At 46.9% G+C, this 13231-nt stretch overlaps 1 protein-coding gene across 2 annotated transcripts in view; it reads left to right on the top strand.

The window, feature by feature from the left end:
- Positions 1-13231, top strand: part of ADAM12 (ADAM metallopeptidase domain 12) — a 347908-nt gene that overhangs the window by 271627 nt on the left and 63050 nt on the right. The window lies entirely within an intron of this gene.

Genomic DNA, 13231 nt, shown 5'->3' with positions numbered 1-13231 from the left:
AGTTGGATACTAAAAGCCCCTGGCCAAGAGCCCAGTAGAATCACCCTCCACTCTTAAGCTGGACACAAGACAGAGAGGTCAAGCTGGGGAGATGGCTCAGCATGACCACTGCTCCTTAAATGCCCCATTCGGGGGAAATGCCATGGGAGAACTTGACTTTGACCCTCAAGGATTGGATTCCAACATCCTCGTTTGTCAGTAACCTGTGGGTCATTTGTTGTGTGGTCCACGTGTCTTTAAGATACCCATTTTAAGGATGAGAAGGCTGCAGCTCAGAAAGTTAAGTGTACGACCCACATTTTCAAAGCCACCCAGCTGCAAGCCCCAGGACATTAGGCTGAGTCCCCAGGTCCCCAGCCCCTCCCTTTCCACCTGCATATTACTTAAATAAAAATGTCGCTGCTTTGCAGCAGCTAAGCCTCAGAAGAAGAGAAGCGCATCTGTCCTGAGGGGGTGGTCAGGCTTCAGGGAGCTGTGTGTGGCTGGGTCCCAGGCATCAAGGCCGAGGATGAGTGCGGGGAGATGTGCACTTCAGCCCTACGGTGTGTTTGGCACATGGCCGTGGCCACAGCCGTGTGTGGGTTTCGTCTGGGGGCTGAAGCCTCCTCGGTACAGAGCAGTGTCCCTGCACAACTTCTGGGAGGCAGGAAAGCTGCCCCAATTTTAAACGTTTAGTTCTACAAACTTCCTTCAACTTATATTACAACAGCAGAGAATTATTTCCTGTCATTGCTCGTTAATCCAGCATTTTATGTGTGGTAGAACATGTGTGAAAACATTATAGCTGAAATTCTGCCAGTGCGTCCCTTCCCCCCCACCCCCACACCCGTGGCTTCCTCCTCTTCCCTGGGCATATGGCACGGAGGCCACGACGTGAGGTCAAGGGCAAATTGTGGGCCTCTCTGCCACCAGCAATCTCCAGCAGTACCCACTTCAAGCTCCACTAGGTCAGCAATTGTGTCTGTTTGGTTCTTGCTAAACCCTCATCCCCAGCACCTAACACAGTGCCTGGCACATAGGGAAGTGCAATAAATATTTCTCAAATGAAAGCATGGATGGACAGAAGGATGGGTCAGTAGATGGAGGGCTAATGGTGAGTGGAATGGCAGATGGGCGGGTGGATGGATGGATGGATGGATGGATGGAATGATGGAGGAAAGGAAGGAAGGAAGGAAGGAAGGTGGGTGGACGGATGGATAGATGGATGGATATGCTGGTTGCAGCACAGTCAGATGTATGCAGAGTGAGGCCATCTCTCCACCTTTTGTGTAAGGGCTAAACACCTCTGGGGTGAAGACTCTCACCCATCGTCTCTTATACTAACCAGCATTCACAGCACTGCCGTTTTCATCTGTTGTGTCTCCCACATCGTTCTACAGTGGGTTTATAATAGCTTCAAGAATAGATATAATAAATAGAAAAGCAAAGATAAAATGAAAAACAAAAATAAAACAAAAAAGAATAAGAGCAGAGACACCCCAGGGAAATGGGTGGCAAATCGGTGGCTGGGGCCATTGCTTTTCTTGTACATACTCCATGGAGATATAAGTGACAGGAGCAGTTTGCTTTCAGAAAGTGGAGTCTTTTCTGAAGTGTCTTCTCCTGAAAGCCTTTGCTTAATTTAGCAGAAGTGAGAGGAGACGGGTCAAAAATATAAAATCTAAAGGTAGTGGTAAGGGATGCCTTCCATGATAAAGTGATTCAGTTAAGAGTTCGACTTTTGGTTTCCGCTCAGGTCATGATGTCACGGTTCGTGAGTTCAAGCGCCACATTCAGCTGTGTGCTGACCATGCAGAGCCTGCTTGGAATCCTCTCTCTCCCTCTCTGTCTACCCCCTCACCCTGGCTCATTGTCTCTCTCTCTCTGTCTCTCTCAAAATATAAATGAATGAATGAATGAATGAACGAACGAATGCATGAATGAATGAATGAAAGTAGTAGTAAGAGTAAGGCCCTGTAGACTTCATGGACCACACTCCAGTCTGCAAAGAACTTTTGTATCTCCTTCTCATTTAATTGTGCCTTAGAGGAAAGGGTACATACAATCACCTCCATTTTGCAGATGAGAAAACTGAAGTTTAGGGAGCCTAGTGGCCCCATAGCTGGTCAGGCCCAGACTCTAGATGCCAGCCCACAGCTTCCGGTTCTTGGTCCATTCCTCCACACCTCCCCAGGTGTCTCTGAGCCGAGGGGACTTTGGTTCCTAGTCACGGGGAGTGGGGGGGGCCAGTGCCAGGAGCTCAGTGAGGCAAGGACAGCCCAACTTCAGCCCTGGTTGGGTGGCTTGGAGGTTATCTAGCATGACCCCTTTTCTGTCACATTTGATTAAAAGCGTCTTCCCTGTTATAGACTCAGAGTCAGCAGAGCAATGGCATAATCTTTGCAGGTTATGCGAGGGCAGGGGGGAAGAACGGCGTTACCTTGGACATGCACACTGTCCCTTACTACCTCTGGGTCTGTCTGCTTCTGCCAGAGCCCCGTCCCTGACAAGCCCCACGCAGAGACAGAGGCCTTTTCTTGTAATGAAGCTGAGAAGCTCCTCCTCTAAGACACAGCCTGTGACGGGCTGGGAACCCCCACCCCACCGCCCCACCCTGCCCTCTGAGCCCCGTGCCCTTCAGGACTGGATTCAGGAGGAAACAGCTGTCTGCACACAGAAGTGAAAGGTCTAATTTCTGGTAACGTCCAGAGACGACCTGTGCTCCTCTCCACTGACCAGAGCTCAGTTGGTATCTTTCTTTATTAAAAATTCTGGGAAATTACATTTGTGCTTTAATTGGTTTCCAGGGAGGAGGAGCAGAGGTCGAAGTTCACTTGTAGAAACATGAATTATAATGCGCCGCAGATGGCTTCATTCTGCATCCCAGGTGTTTGCCATTAACGATGGAAATGTCCTACTAAGGACGTTTTTGATCAGTTGCTCCTGGCCTGGCGCTTTCCTTTGCCTTCTGCGGCCAATCTGGTGGGCGGGCTGGGTCAGCGTTTGGCCCTAATGCAGTCGCTTTCCGCTTGTGGAGTTGACAGGAGGAGCTCCTTCCGGTCACCCTGGGCTCTGCCCTGCTGTGTGAGCCAGCGCCCTTGGTGTCCCGCCCCTGCACCTGCAGGGGCGGAGTGCAGACCCAGGCCCTCTTCCGTCCCCCCCGACAGCCCCAAGGAGTCTTCCAGAAGAATCCCACTGCTTCCCAGGCAAGGAACGCTCTCCGCCCTCCGCTTGTTAGGCCCCAAACAGGCTCACAATCTCCCCCAGGTGTGTGCATTCTGGCCCGCCCTTGACCTCAGGTGCTGGATAAATCCGAAGGCCTGGCCTTTGTTTCCCATCACACCAAAGATGTTCCGGAAGGTGCCGGAAGGTGGGTTTGGAGTAACGTGCAGTGCCGCAGGTTTGGCTTCTGCCTCTGCCTGAGGCCGGCTGCCCGTCCTTGATCCTGATTCAGGGCAAGCCTGACACTGCCCTGAGGCCCTTCCCCAGGAGTAACCCCTAGAAGCCGCTCCTTGAGGCCTTCTGAGTGCCACGGAGGCGCTGTGGTTGCACTGATCGTGGACTTGGGGTCAGAGAGCAGCGTTTTGACACTTGAGGTGACTGTGACAATGGTACCTGACCTCTCTGAGCCTCCGTGTCCTCATCTGCACAATTGAAATGCTACCATCTGAGTCACAGGGGCACGGGTGAGAATGTCCACCGAGCTCCCGGCCCACAGCAGGGGCTCGCCAACCAGTGGTAACTGCTGTTAACAGTCATGCTCATTGTCGCTGACCCGCAAGGTAAGATGGAGCCCCAGCCCCCGAAATGGGCCTGCTTGAGCTGTACCTCCATCCTGCCAGGCAGCCTGAGACCAGGCGGGTCCCGGCAGCACCCCCTTCTCGCCTGCGCCTAAATTCTGTGCGCGGTGATTGAAGGTTTTCATTCCTGGGCATCACTGTGAAAAAACGTAAAGATTTTTTTTTAAAGATGGCCCTAGGATTTGGGGTTCGAAACTTGACGGAGCCAAGTCCATCCCCACTGTGACCTCATGCACCTTCTTTCACTGTAAATGGGCCTCCTGCCCAACTAGGGAAGGAGAAAATGGTAATCATGGGGGGTTTGTGCTCCTGGAGACTAAGAACACGGAACCTCGGCGCTGAGCTCTGTGAATTTGAGGAGCTGTTTTTGAAAGAAGGTCTTTGGGCTGGTTGTGGAATTCACCATAAAGAGGGGGAATCGTCAGATCGTGTTCTCAGAGAACGGAGGCCAGGTCTGCTCCGCTTGGGGTCCTGTCCGCCCCTGAGCTCGGAGCCTGGCCTCAGCTGTGGAGTCCAAGGTTGGAGAAACATGTGCAGTGTGCTCACGTGACATGAGCTTTGGGAAAGACTTGGAAAAAGCGTCCAGGAACCGATCACAACCAGGATTGCATAGCAGGTAAGAGTCGCCCAGGTGCGATTTTGCTTCTGTTAGTTGTTTACACTCCTTGGTTCTGGTTGAGCTAGAGAAATCCCAGCCCTTGCATTCTGGACCTGTGTCTTTGTGCTCTTTCACACCATATGTCTCAAAATGAGGCATCACACTTAACTGCTTGATCTTCCCTCTGCCTCCTGAATTGTTTTCCTCTCGAACTCCCACATACCCTTGGTTTTACAGGTTTTTTTTTTTTAATGTTTTTATTTATTTCTAGGAGAGAGAGAGAGAGGGAGACACAGACTCTGAAATAGGCTCCAGGCTCTGAGCTGGCAGTCAGCACAGAGCCCGACGCGGGGCTCGAACCCACAAACCGCGAGATCATGACCTAAGCGAAAGTCGGACGCTTAACCGACTAAGCCACCCAGGCGCCCCCCGTGGTTTTACAGTTTAACGCTTGCTACGTTCGGGCCACAACTAATGACAAATTCTGCACCCTATGGAAAATGTTTTTAAGTCCTTGAATATACAAGGCACTGATGTTAGTACTTTGAAGGGACCAAGACACAACTCTAAAAAGAAATACACAGCTTTTTTTCTATGAATCCTGGCAACCAGCATCTCACGATGCTTTGACATTAACTAGCTCACTGATCCGGACCTGTGGAGTGTGAGGCAGTTGGTGTTACCGTGTTCTATAGATGCGAACACTGAGGCTTTGTTTTAAATCTTGGCTTTAGTTTTGATGGATGGGGTGCTCAGACTCCCGCTCTTTCGGTTCTTCTCCACCTGCTCTGTGCAATGCGTCGAGGTAAAGAGCACCCCCTCCCTCCGCCCCGGGCCTGTGGAATCTGTCACTTCTGCTGTCAGAAGGAAATCAAACTCCATTTTAGCCTGCAAAGTGAAATCAGTGGGAAGCAGAAAGTCAGCAACACGTTTTCCACAACCAGCTATGCCTTAATCATTTATCAGCTGGAAGAGAAGTGAGGTTGTTGTTTGTTTTTTGGGTTTTTTTTTTTTCCTTTTCCAATCGATTTCAACAGAGAAATCTGGACGGCTTCCCATCCATCCTGGTTTCCTGCGACGTTGGCTTTTCCTGTCACAGTTGTGTCCGCTCCAAGTTCTCAGCAGCTGCCCAGGCAGCTCCCGCCCCCCCCCCGCCCCCCTTCCTCGGGTCACTTCCGTGTCCCTCCTGCAGTCAGCACGACAGACTGACGTCACCCAGAGCTCAGAGCTGGGACAGACTCTGTGACCCGGCACACATTTATTAACGAGGCAACGGCAGCTCAGGAACCCCGATGCATGGTGACCCACAGTCCCCGTGAATCCAGCCGGGTTACACCTGCTCTCCCTGGCTGCCTCATTCCCAACAAGAAAGGCCGTTGTCCTCAGACAATACCCAGAGAGCTTTTGCAAGGCAGATAACTCCAAACTCTCCTGTCAAGGCTGATAAATTGGCTTAGTGTGGTTCACCCCAAGAATGTAACAGTGAATAGCACAATAGGCTTCTGCAAAGCAAAGAATTTTCTGACTGCAGATTTGTCAAAGTAAAAGTAACCCCTAATAATGTTTTACTTGGCAGCTTTGTGCTGGCCAAAATATTAAGCCACGGCTGTGTTTACAGCGAGAAGCCATAAGTGGGGTTCCTCTTTGGAAAAGGGGGTTTTGTGTTTTGGTTCCTCCCAGAATCGTCCAGCTGTCCGTTTCATCCACGTTTCGTTTCTGAGCTTGCATTCTGCATGGTAGATTTGCCCCCAAGTGTCCTTGGTTGTTAAATATTAGAGACAAAGGCGGAGGTGTGTGACAAAAGAGGTCACGTCTGGGCAGGATCTGTCACCCTGGTGTGGCATCTGTCCGTGAGCAGAAAGCAGTGGTTTTCTAGGGTCCTACATATAAGCATTTGGAAGTGCGCCGTGCGGAAGGGAGGTCTCTTGTACAAGGGCTTCTTTTCTAAATAACTCTCCTGTTTTATTGCTTTGCAACAGTCTATCATTGCTATATGTCAATTCAATTAGCTGCTGTGCTGGCATATTTGGGATAACGTAGGAGACGTATTAAAATGCACATTGTGGTGAACTTCCAGAAAGCTATGGAAGAAACGGAGGCTTGTGTTTTTAAGCTACCCACCCTCGGCTGCTGAAGATCTTTGATGTCGTGGGCAACTCTGTGGCCCAGGTAGTGTTCTTTCCGTCAGTCCTCTGGGGAATACAGCTGTCAAGTGAGACCAGAACAGCAAGGAACAGCACGAACCAAAGGAAAGCAGAATCCCGCACATGGGAGTTTGAAGCAAGAGGAAGAAACTTGTTTCAGGACAGAAACATCACTTCTCACAACCAGAACCTTCCGTGGCACCTCACTTAGTATATAGTATGTCTGGTAGTTGGTCATTCTGGGGTAACACTGAAAGGTATTTGAAAATTTATTCATGATTTGAGTTTGGCTTCAAAAGACAGATGGGGTGCCTGGGTGGCTCAGTCGGTTAGGCATCAACTCTTGATCTCAGCTTGGGTCCTGATCTCAGGGTTGTGAGTTCAAGCCCTGCGCTGGGCGTGAAGCCTACTTAAAAAATAAAGGGGTGCCTGTGTGGCTCAGTCCGTTAAGTGTCTGACTCTTAGTTTCTACTCATGTCAGGATCTTGTGGTTTTGTGAGTTCAAGCCTTGCATCAGGCTCTGCACTGGCAGCATAGAGCCTGCTTGGTATTCTTTCTCTCCCTTTCTCTCTCTGCTCCTCTGCCACTTGCACTGGTGCTCTCTCTCTCTCTCTCTCTCTCTCTCTCTCTCAAAATAAATAAGTAAACTTATTTTTTTCAAAGACAGATACTCATGGAATTTTTAACACATGCCTAAAATCACATGTTTTCAAAATGTTGTACAAAAGGCTTTTCTTAGAAAATGGAACCACAGTGTAAGAGAGAACCATTTTTAATTTTTTTTATTAGAGTACATGCAAGCGTGGAGGGGGGCAGATGGAGAGAGAATCTTAAGCAGGCTCTGTGCTCAGCATGGAGGCCGACATGGGGCTCAATCCCACAACCCTGGGATCATGACCTGAACTGAAATCAAGGGTTAGATGCTCAACCAAATGAGCCACATAGGGTCCCCAAACAGAACAATTTCTAATTTGAAATAGTGCATGAAAGGTGACCAGTGAGGCACCTAGATTGTCTTCCTTATTTTTTGACATCCATAGGTGCGGGTTTGTCCCTATATTATCTTTACAGCATCGGAGTTTTAAATGTAGGTCAGTTGTTCCCAAACCTTAATTTTGACAGTGCCAGAACACAGATGACCCTTGAAAACATGATGCTAAGTGAAAAAAGCCAGACCTAAGAGGTCACGTAATGTACGACTGCATTTATATGAAATGCTGAGAACAGGCAATTCGAAAGAGACAAAAAGCAGATGAGTGGCTGCCAGGTACTGCAGGGAGGAAGCAACAAGAAGTGACTGCTTAATTAATGGGTATGGGTTCGTTTGCGGGGTGGGGGGTGCAGGTAAGGAGCATGTTCTGGAATTCGATAGTGGTGAGGGCTGCACAACCTTATGTATATACTAAAAGCTACTAGGTTGTATGCTTTAAAATGGTAGATTTTACATGATGTGTTTTACCCCAATTTGTTTTCAGTTTTAATTTTTTACTTGTATTGTTTTTTAATATAATTTATTGTCACACTGGCTTACATGCAACCCCCAGTGCTCATCCCCACGAGTGCCCTCCTCCATGCCCATCACCCATTTTCCCCTCTCCCCCACCCCCATCAACCCTCAGTTTGTTCTCTGTATTTAAGAGTCTCTTATGGTTTGCTTTCCTCCCTCTCTGTAACCTTTTTCCCCCTTTCCTTCTTTCATGGTCTTCTGTTAAATTTCTCAAGATCCACATATGAGTGAAAACATATGATATCTGTCCTTCCCTGACTGACTTATTTCACTCAGCAGAACACCCTCCAGTTCCATCCACGTTGTTGCAAACGGCATGATTTCATTCTTTCTCATTTCCAAGTGGTATTCCACTGAATATATAAACCACATCTTCTTGATCCATTCGTCAGTTGATGGGCATTCAGGCTCTTTCCATAATTTGGCTATGGTTGAGTGCTGCTATGGACATTGGGGTACATGTGCCCCTATCCATCAGCACTCCTGTATCCCTTGGGTAGATTCCTAGCAGTGCTATTGCTGGGTCATAGGGGAGTTCTAGTGTTAATTTTTTGAGGAGCCTCCACACTGTTTTCCAGAGGGGCTGTACCAGTTTACATGCCCACCAACAGTGTAGGAAGGTGCCCGTTTCTCCACATCCTCACCAGCATCTATAGTCTCCTGATTTGCTCATTTTACCCACTCTGACCGGTGTGAGGTGGTATCTCAGTGTGGCTTTGATTTGTATTTCCCTGATGAGGAGGGATGCTGAGCATCGTTTCATGTGTCTGTTGGCCATCTGGATGTCTTCTTTGGAAAAGTGTCTGTTCATGTCTTCTGCCCATTTCTTCACTGGATTATTTGTTTTACGAGTGTGGAGTCTGGTGTAAAAAGTCACCTGGAGCTCTTGTTAAAACACAAATTACTGGGCTCCACCCTGAGGTTTTCTGACTCCGTGGATCTGGGTGGGGTCTGGGCATTTGCATTGCTGGTAAGTTGCAAAGTGCCGCTAACGCAGGCACACTCTGAGGACCACTCATCCAGGCATCTCTTGGGTAACGGGAGGGTTTATCCTCTGTGTTTAAATCAGAATATCAGGGTTTGTTGATCACTGTCCACACTCTGGCAGTTCACTACACATAGTGCCATGCTGAACTGACCTCCGTAATGACAAAAGTGGGTTTTTAAATAACTGAACTTGGAATCAAATCTAGCGTCTGCCATCCCTTAACTGTAAACTCTTAATCTAATCCTTCGTCTTGTTTGTAACAATACCCACTCACTGGATTGCTTTGAAAAAAAATTTTTTAATGTTTTATTTATTTCTAGGAGAGAGAGAGAGAGACAGCATGAACAGGGGAGGGTCAGAGAGAGAGGGAGTCACAGACTGAAACAGGCTCCAGGCTCTGAGCTGGCAGTCAGCACAGAGCCTGATGTGGGGCCCGAACCCACGAACCACGAGACCATGACCTAAGCAAAAGTCGGACACTTAACCAACTAAGCCACTCAGGCGCCCCTTGAAAATTTTTTTTAATTTAAATTCAAGTTAGTTAACATACACTGTGGTCTCGGCTTCAGGAGTAGAACCCAGTGATTCATTTCTTACATATGATACCGAGTGCTCATCCTGAAAAATGTCCTCCGTGGGCGCCTGGGTGGCTCAGTTGATTAAGTGTTCGACTTCGGCTCAGGTCATGATCTCACAGTTCTTGGGTTCAAGCCCCGCATCGTGTTCTGTGCGGGTGGCTCAAAGCCTGGAGCCTGTTTCAGATTCTGTGTCTCCCCCTCTCTCTGTGCCTCTCCCGCTCAGGCTCTGTCTCTCTGTCTCAAAAATAAAATTAAAAATCTATTTTAAAAAAGTGTCCTCCTTAATCCCTATCACCCATTTAACCCATCTTCCTACTCCCCACCGCTCCCCAGCAGTCTTCAGTTTATTCTCTATATTTAAGAGTTTCTTATGGTTTGACTCCCTCTCTGTTTTTATCTTATTTTTCCTTCCTTTCCCCTATGGTCTTCTGTTGAGTTTCTCAAATTCCACATATGAGTGAAATCATATGCTGGGTCTCTTTCTCTGACTGACTTAAGTCACCTAGCATAATACCCTCTGGTTCCATCCACGTTGTTGTAACTGGCAAGATTTTCTTCTTTTTCATTGCCCAGTAGTTGTCCATTGTATATATTTAGATTTAAAGGCAAAAAAGTATAAAAAGAGAAATATTACTGTGAGAGAGCACCCACTATACCACTTAGCTAGTTCTCAATACAGAGTTATTTTTAAATATATGCCTGTATAGATCAGCTAAATATATACATTATAATCAAATATCATTTATACTTTTATATAATTTCTACATTATATAGCTAAGTATGCACGGTATATTTATTTTATGTATATGTAAATATATATCCATATGGGTGGAGAGGCAGTGTGGGACATGGGTGTGTCTAGTAGTTCCTTGAACAAAGGTCATCAAGGTGACTGTGGGAAGGCATATTTGAATCATATTGGGATCCTCCTCAGGGCTTTAAATATAATAGACACTTGGAAATTACTTCTTGCATAAGTAAATAGACTGGTGATTCAGTGAAAGAGTAGTGAACACATTACCCAAAAGGTTTAATTCTGCTGTCATCCTAACTTCTTTCAAAGTTAGAAAGGAACGTGATGAGCTTGGGTCCCTCTTTTACATGTGACTCCATTGAAGAAATAGCAACCTTAATAATTGATCTTGTCCATGGATTCTTGACACCATCCTGGGGAGTAGACTCTGTACCTTGCTCATGGTTCACTGGCACATTTTTTATGCAAATGAATGAACTGTTCTTTGGCTCTTAAGCCAAGATGTCAGTGGTTTGCTAGACAACCAGTGGCTTTAGGGATGTCAAACATTTTCAAATATTTATAAATTAGGATTATATTATAATTGGAAGAATCTAATATTTGGTGCCTTCACATTCCCTTTTGAGATTTAAAATCCTTTTACATCACTAAAATCTGTTTGTTGGAGGAAGGGCCAATGGGTTAGATATAACTTTTGAAAAATTTTAATGTTATCTATTTTTGAGAGAGAGAGTGTGATCAAGGGAGGGGCAGAGAGTGAAGGAGACACAGAATCCGAAGCAGGCTCCAGGCTCTGAGCTGTCAGCACAGAGCCCGACATAGGGCTTGAACCCACCAACTGGAGATCATGACCCAAGCCAAAGTCAGACACCCAATGAACTGAGCCACCCAGGTGCCCCTAGATATAATTTTTAAATATTCTCATTCATGCAACCGAGAGGACCTCAGCAGAAGGAAGATGTTGAGCAGACCTTTGCTTGTCATTCAAAAATAGTTTGCTCAAAAGAGGGGAAATAATAAGAGTTTGGAGTTCTTAAGACAAATACCTTCAGCCATTATCAGTACCTGGTCCAGGCAGAGCAAAGCCCCCCACCATTTAATGATAATCCTTGGTAGTCTTCTTAGCATCAGCATGAAGTTGGGTGGCCGAGAGGTCCTCCTCCGTTTAGCAAGTTCCTCTAGACCAGTCCCATCTCTCTATCTATCTCTGAACCAGTTCTTCCCTCTGCCTAGAAAGTTCCTCCTCCCGATGTGCCCACAATTGGTCCCTCCCATGCTCTGGTGAGAGTGACAGATGCCACCGTATCCCCGCCCAGTGATATCTTTTCCAACCACCCTTCCTAAAAGTTCAGTTCTTCCCATGCATATCCTCTCTTCCTTGCCTGTTTAATTTTTCTCTTTAACATCCCGTTCTAGCACACTTCATTGTCCCCCTTACCGTATGCATTACCCACCTGCCTGGCTGGAATGCAAGCTCCATGATAATCAGGATTTTTCAATGCTTTCTTCACTCTCCCTATTTCTTTTCTTTTTTTAATGTTTGATTTATTTCTGAGAGAGAGAGAGAGCAGGGGAGGGTCAGAGAGAAAGGAAGGTACAGAATCTGAAACAGGCTCCAGGCTAGCAGTGAGCCCAGAGCCCGACGCGGGGCTCGAACCACGAACCGTGAGATCATGACCTGAGCGAAGTCGGAGGCCTAACCCACTGAGCCACCCAGGTGCCCCCTCACCCTCCCTATTTCTAAGAGCAACAGAGAACTCTATTTCTGACAGCGTCTAACACAAAGACACAAACGTACTTGTGCCAACAAAGATGTGCTCTCCTCTCAAACATTCTGAAGTTTAAATCCTGGACTTAAACAGATCCCATGCATCTTCTTACTGTCTATCCCTTTTCTTTAGTCTCACCTCCCCAAAGCCCAATATGCACTTGTTATTTTGCAAGACAATGAGATGGGAGGGTCTGGAGCTGGCCTCAGCCTTTTAGCCTCTGGACACTGGTGGACAATCCCTGCCCGTTTGTGGAACAGTGTGGTTCATTGATCTTCTCTCAACTACTGTTGTTCTTGCTCTGAACCCTTCCTGAGATTCACAAGTGACCCTAGCATCTTGTCTAGTTAACTGTGAAAACATTGTAGAAATAGTTCCTTTCCAGAATGCTCTAATAAGAGTTGGTCACAACACCTGGCTGCATACATAGCACAGGAGAATGATGTTTAGTCTCCTGGATCAGGCCCTGAGCTACATAAGTGTCCTAGAAGAAGGTCAGATCCTTGCCTTGATGAAACGTATTTCTTTGCAAAGAGAAATGCTCTCAATTCCTGCGTAATGTATCATTGTCTTTTCAACACAAAGCACTTCTAAATTGATAAAATTGGAATTTTCTGGTGATCATCATATGAAGCTATTGAGCATCATTTTGATATCAAGAATAACTAATCTGTCTGCCAACAAAGGTTCTAAAGATTTTGAAAGGAACTTTGTGACAGCACTAGAAGTAAGCCCTGCTTTATTATTGCCTTTCCATCCAAGATCAAGACATGTACTTACTCATTTATCTGTAGATTAGAATTCTACTCCAGAGTTAATCGCCTGAGATGGATAGAAAACGCTTGGGGGAGATAAGACGGTGTTACCAGTGTATTACCAGGAAATGATCCTGATCTCACAATAGTGCCAACCTGTATCGGATGGTGGCCAGTCTGCCATCTTTGGGAATACATCCAGCTTGCGTTGGTTTGGCCGGTTGACTAGGATCCATTTATAATGTCATCCTATGAACGTCCACATGGAGAGAGTGTGTTCAGGCCTGCTGGCCAACAGGCCCTCTTCCTCACGAAATAGCAAAACAATCTGAGTTTCTGACATCCTTGTCCCTCCTCAC

This window comes from Crocuta crocuta, unplaced genomic scaffold, assembly GCF_008692635.1.
Source record: "Crocuta crocuta isolate KB4526 unplaced genomic scaffold, BGI_CrCroc_1.0 scaffold466, whole genome shotgun sequence".
In the NCBI taxonomy this organism is placed as follows: Eukaryota; Metazoa; Chordata; class Mammalia; order Carnivora; family Hyaenidae; genus Crocuta; species Crocuta crocuta.
Note: the sequence above shows the minus strand (reverse complement) of the source record. Positions and strands in the feature narration are given on the sequence as shown.